The sequence below is a fragment of the Leuciscus leuciscus genome, assembly GCF_965113295.1.
Source record: "Leuciscus leuciscus genome assembly, chromosome: 1".
Lineage (NCBI taxonomy): Eukaryota > Metazoa > Chordata > Actinopteri > Cypriniformes > Leuciscidae > Leuciscus > Leuciscus leuciscus.
Genome location: NC_138725.1, coordinates 34,440,641 through 34,446,640, shown reverse-complemented (window position 1 = coordinate 34,446,640; position 6,000 = coordinate 34,440,641). Strand labels below are relative to the sequence as shown.

At 34.2% G+C, this 6,000-nt stretch overlaps 1 protein-coding gene across 1 annotated transcript in view; it reads left to right on the top strand.

The window, feature by feature from the left end:
* Window positions 1-6,000, top strand: part of LOC309477335 (sterile alpha motif domain-containing protein 9-like) — a 112,260-nt gene that overhangs the window by 1,966 nt on the left and 104,294 nt on the right.

The window sequence follows — 6,000 nt, the reverse complement described above, 5'->3', positions numbered from 1 at the left end:
AATGATAGAGAATAAAACATTGTGGACATGTTGAAAATAATGTCTCATTGTCTGCACTTATAGCCTTGTGGGCAGCTTAAGTGATTTGAGTTTGAGATCCAGTGTTGTGCCGATGTTGACCCCCGCCAAATGATTACCCCCCCCCCCCCCCAGCTAAACATATACTTGTTTAATTAGTTAAAATTAAGTTGTGAACGAAACCGCTCACTTGTTCACTCATTCACTAATCCCTATATAGTGTATGTATGGCATTTGAGTGCACTATATCTGTAAGGAGTGAACGAAATGAAGTGATTGAATTCGGACGCAAGTGTATACACTGCACTGTAAAAAATAAAATCGTAAAAAAACGGTCAATGACTGTCAGCTGCGGCTGCCAAACAAAAACCGTAAAAATAAAGTAAAATATCCTAATTTAAATGAAGTGCAAAAAACTTTTACAGAAATTTTCCTTAAATGTTTTACAGAAAAACACTGTTATTTTACAGCTATTTCCTGAATCATTACGATCAAACACCTTCATTGTAAAAAAAATCCCATCAAATAACAGTCAAATGACTGTCAGCAACGGCTGCCATACAAAAACCGTAAACTTAATGTAAAATATCCTAATTTAAATAAGTGCAAAATACTTTTACAGAAAATCTTCATTAATCTTTTTTAACAGAAACACACAGTTAAAACACAGTTATTTCACATTTTTTTTCTGATTTTTTTACTGAAAAACACGCAGTTAATTATATGCATGATTTGTTATGACTATACGTCACTGCATCAGCAACTACACAGTTACTGTCTGTTAAATAAAGCAACATGCAGCATATCATCAGTGTTTCTCTGCTCATCCTGGACTGAAGCTCAGGCTCTACTCTTCAACACAATGGTGAGACACGAAACACACCATACAGAAACACTTTAAATCCCAACAGAACATTAAACACTACCAGATCTCTCAGGATCTCAGGATCTTCACTTATTACAATCCAGACTTTATTTCTTTCATACTAACATTCTTATTGAGAATTAACAGAGGTTTAGAAGTTGAAGTTTTATTAAAATAATAAAGTTTGATGTCACCATGATGGAGATCAGTGTTTGCTTTAGTTGGGCTCTTGAACTTTTAGTGTTTAACTTTAATGTTTCTTTAGCTGCTTTAACTGTATGTCTCTGATGCATATTTGTAATTGTAGCAATCCAAGAGAAACTCAGATCAGATGTTGGTCACTTTTTAGTGATAATAATCAACATGTGGTGTCCTGCTTTATTAATACCACCAAAGTGAAATATCTGATTAAGTCTTTAATATTATTGTTTATTTTGCATGACAAAACTGCTAAACCTGCCGTGCTGATACTCAGATTTTATGCAGTCACTATACAGAAATTGTTTGACAGGATCATATAGACTCACTCAGATATCAAGAATCAGCGTATGAATCACAACAATGGTGACAATGAAAAAAAAATCTGAATTACTATTAAGTCACAAAAAGGCTTTGTTGGTTGTCACCATTGTTAAGATTCATGTTGATTCTTGATGTCTACTAAAAAAATAAACCAGCTCAAAACTTTTTCTGTACAATATATATGTTTTTCTTTTTACAGATTGTTATAATACTGATGCCATAATACTTCAAGGGTCATGTGAAAAATTACGACATTAATTATAGATTTTGTATAAAACTAAATTCCATCTACATATTATGTAATCTAAGCTAATATATTCAGAGATTTGAATGACACATCAGTGAATCACATCATCAATGAATGATCAAGATCATCTGATATTTCCTCCAGCATTTATTGCTATAACAATCATGTATCAAATACACAGTTAAAGCAGCCAGAGAAAAACAAATGTTAAAAACTCAAGGGTCATGAGCCCAACTAAAGCAGACACTGATCTCAATCATGGTGACATCAAATTTATTTTAAAGTTTTTTACACTTTATTTAAATTAGCATATTTGACTTTAATTTTAGGGTTTTTGTTTGGCAGCCGCAGCTGCCAGTCATTTGACCCTTTTTTGACGATTTTTTAACAATGAAGGTGTTTGATCATAATAATGCAGGAAATAGCTGTGAATTATCAGTGTTTTTTTGTTGTTTTTTAAGTTAGCATATTTTACTTTAATTTTAAGGTTTTTGTTTGGCAGCCGCAGCTGCCAGTCATTTGACCCTTTTTTAACGATTTTTTTTACAATGAAGGTATTTGATCGTGATTATTCAGGAAATACCTGTAAAATAACAGCGTTTTTCAGTTTATTTAATTTAGGATGTTTTACAGTTTTTTGGGGAGCTGACAGTCATTTGACCATTTTATCATTTAACTGTTTTGTTTCTGTTAAATTACAGATTATATTTGTAATTTTACATAAATGTTTATGTAATTTAAGAAAACAGAAAAATAGGCTACTGTATGACAAATACAATCAATTTTCTGTATAAAAAATGTGAATTACTGTAATTTGTCATTAATGTCACAATACCTAAAATAACAGCTGAATTTTTATTTTACAGATATTATTTGTAATTTTACAGTGTTTTGAGTACAATTTAAAATTAAAGAAAATGATCGTCAAAAAATCACAGTTATTTTCTGTAAAATTAGGATTTTTTTTACAGTGTGTGCGTCGGAGAGCACGTTACTTACTTTATAAAATAATATTAATAACAATAACAATCATAATTTATTTTGTAATTACAGTATATATACCTCCGTGCCAGCTTTGTGGTTTCATGTTTATCATGCTTACAGTAATAGACCTTATTCAGAGCAGCGCCATGACAGGTATGAAAGTGAGGGTGTGAGGGATAGACATGCTGTGTTTCCAATGGCATCCACTGTAATAAGCCGTATAAAGCTCCTAGATTACTTACAATTTTCCACAGCTTATATTGTCAGGAGTTTTTTGTCAACTGAAATTTCTTGGAAAGATATTTTTCCAGTGTTTCGTGAGCAGAACAATCCAAAAACACATTGAATAACAGTACAGCCCATTGAAGAGATGCATGTCTGTCCCTCACAGCCTCGCGTTCATTCCAATTAAAAATCAAAGATGGCCACAGCTTTCGGACACAGCTTTAGACTTTTTTAAAACCTTTATTTGAATATGGCAACATTATACCTTGTTCTACAATATTTCTATGATTAAATCACTGACAGAGACCCTTCCCCCATCAACCAATCACTGTGGTCATAGTTAGTAAAGTGTCATGACATCATCCATAGCAACGAGGTCAACCCCGCCATTACTCTTAGCTTAAGACTACTCTCTATTTCTTAGTAAAAGTTGGTCTCAGCAGCTTTGTGAATAGGTTTTAAGAGGAAACTCTTACCTAAGAACCTTTAATGCTATTTAGGAGAACTCTTAGTGGTAAGATAAAATGTTTTGTGAAGATGGCTCCTGATTTGTAGACTTTTATATTGTTGCCAGAATTGACCACAATAGATTGAATAGCTTTTAAACTGACCTTTACCTAATTAATTTACCTATAATATCATAAATATTTATTTTCTTTTTCCTCCTTAAATATATTTCCTATATGCCTCAAGTAATTCGACTGCAATATATAATAACTAGACATATGTAAATAAGCTTAATTTATATTTTTCTTGTAATGAGACAGAACTTTAGACAAAGGGTTAAAACAGTCTCTATTGCTGTAAATGTTATGAACTGGCACAATTTAAATTCACCATTTATGTGTTAAATGTGTGTATATTACCTGCCTTCTTTCTTCTCCCTTGTTTAGTTAAAATAATAATAAATTCAAACTAATTTAAAAGTCTTATAGAACGGTTCTCTAATTTCTTTTTTCCTGTATGAAACTCCAGATGGCACTCAAAATGCATAACACATGAATTCTGTTACTGTCTGAACTCTGCAGTAAGTCAATCATTAATGGTTTTAATTATTATTATTATAATAATTATTATAATTATTATTAATAAAAATACAAGAATCATAATTTATGTTACACAAAACCATGTTTTTATTCCCCCATAAAATATTAATTTTTTTATTTATTTTTCAGAAGAGTTTCTGGTTCTAATTATGGAAAAACAAAGACATTCTGAGGTAAGTGGCACCAGAAAGGCCAATATTTTTTTGGTGCATCATCTTAGCACTCCATAAGATAATAAATATATGTTGCACTAAGAACCAAGCATCTAGGATCAATTACTTTAGATGCTGATTTTCTTGCAGAAAAATGAAGGCAAGACAGCGGTTTCATCTAAACGTCCAGAGGACATCAGTGACTGGAATAGAGATCATGTGAGACAATGGATGCTGGAGATAAAAGTGGACAAAAAAGATGCAGAGATTTTGTATGATAAGGAAATTAATGGAGATGCTCTTCTCCAATTAAAGGAGGCTTATCTCTTAATGCAAAAGCTATCAGATAATACAAAAGAATCGATTATTCAACACAAAGATCTTCAGAAACAAAAGATTCAGAAGAATGACGTGGTGACTCGTTACTTGAAGCCTCATCCTTTCAACAGGGTTAATACTGCTCACCGGTACATAGAAAACTGCATTCTAGACGTAACTGAAACCGGTCCTATAGACCTCATACAACCATGCCATGAATACAAACTATTTTGCAACACACCAAAGGAGAAGAGAATACAAAAATTTACTTATGAGGTAATTCGATTCGCAGCAGCTTGTATGAACAGCCGCACAAATGGCACCATTCATTTCGGAGTGGAAGACAAACCACATGGACAAATTCGGGGTGTTAGCATCCAGAAAGATGATCTTTTTGATCAAGGACAGACACATGCAATTGAAAACCATTTCCAGAAAGGGAACCATCTTAAAATAGCAAAGAGATGTATTAAACCCCCTCGATTTGTCGAAGTTTTCAAAGCTGACATGACATTTGCAAGAAAACATGTCATTGAGGTAGATGTAGAGCCGTCCTCCATAGACTGTGAAGACCTTTATTTTATCACATATAATGTGGACATAAATGACATGCAAGGAGGGACAAAGAACAACAGAAAATATTTCATAAGAGACGGCAGCAACACCAAGAATCTTTCCTCAAAGGAGTATGATAAATATATCAAAGACATGCCACATTTGTCCCGGTTGAGGAAGGACGCTGAAGAAAAGCATCTCTCTGTAGTGAAAAACTGTGCATACGGCTCTGAATTGTGTGAGATGATAACAGGAGGGACCCATTCTATGGACAGGTCATACTTTGCATCGTACATTGTGGTGGCTAACAAGTCTCATCCTGTTCAGCTGGAAAACCTGGATTTCCTTCTTCACATGAAGAATCTAGCGGCTGTTCTGGATTTTGATCCACAATCCACAGAGAACGGCTTGAAGTTCAGTGTTCATTTACCAGCATTCATATGGTCCGTTTTCCATAATGAACGTATTAATGAGGAAAACCCCTCTGATGCTGGTCACTGGTTAACTGAGAAAGGATTCTCAGTGCAAAATATTGTTTCTTTCATGTGCCAAAATCTGCAGACTCACAAGAAACCTCTTGTCATATTCTTGCTGTTAAGTCAGGTGAGCGACGCCAACGACCCTTTGGTTGAAACCTTCAGAATGTTTGAACAGGAGCTTAAGGGACAAAAACAAATCTTATGCATCAGTGACAATGAAATAACATACACCTACTGGAAGGATCTCATTAAGGGCCGATATAATGTTGACATCTCAAGATGCATTTATGAGCTAAGTTTTGCTGAGGTCAATGGCACCGTGCTCAGTCTGTGGTCAGAGAATCGCAAATCAATGCGGTTTCTGCCTTGTGGTGGTGGCAGTAATGTTGTGCTCTCACAGAAAACTGAGGAATCCCTAGAAACGCTGAGTGTTCTTTGTGTGAACCAGTGTGAAGGAGGAAATGAGGACAAACAAAAACATGAGGAGAACTTTTACAAGGGAGGAAAGGTGTCTTGGTGGAACTTCTTCTTCTCAGAACAGCCCGGGACATTGTCAGTCATCAAACGTGATAAATTAGACTACATTGTC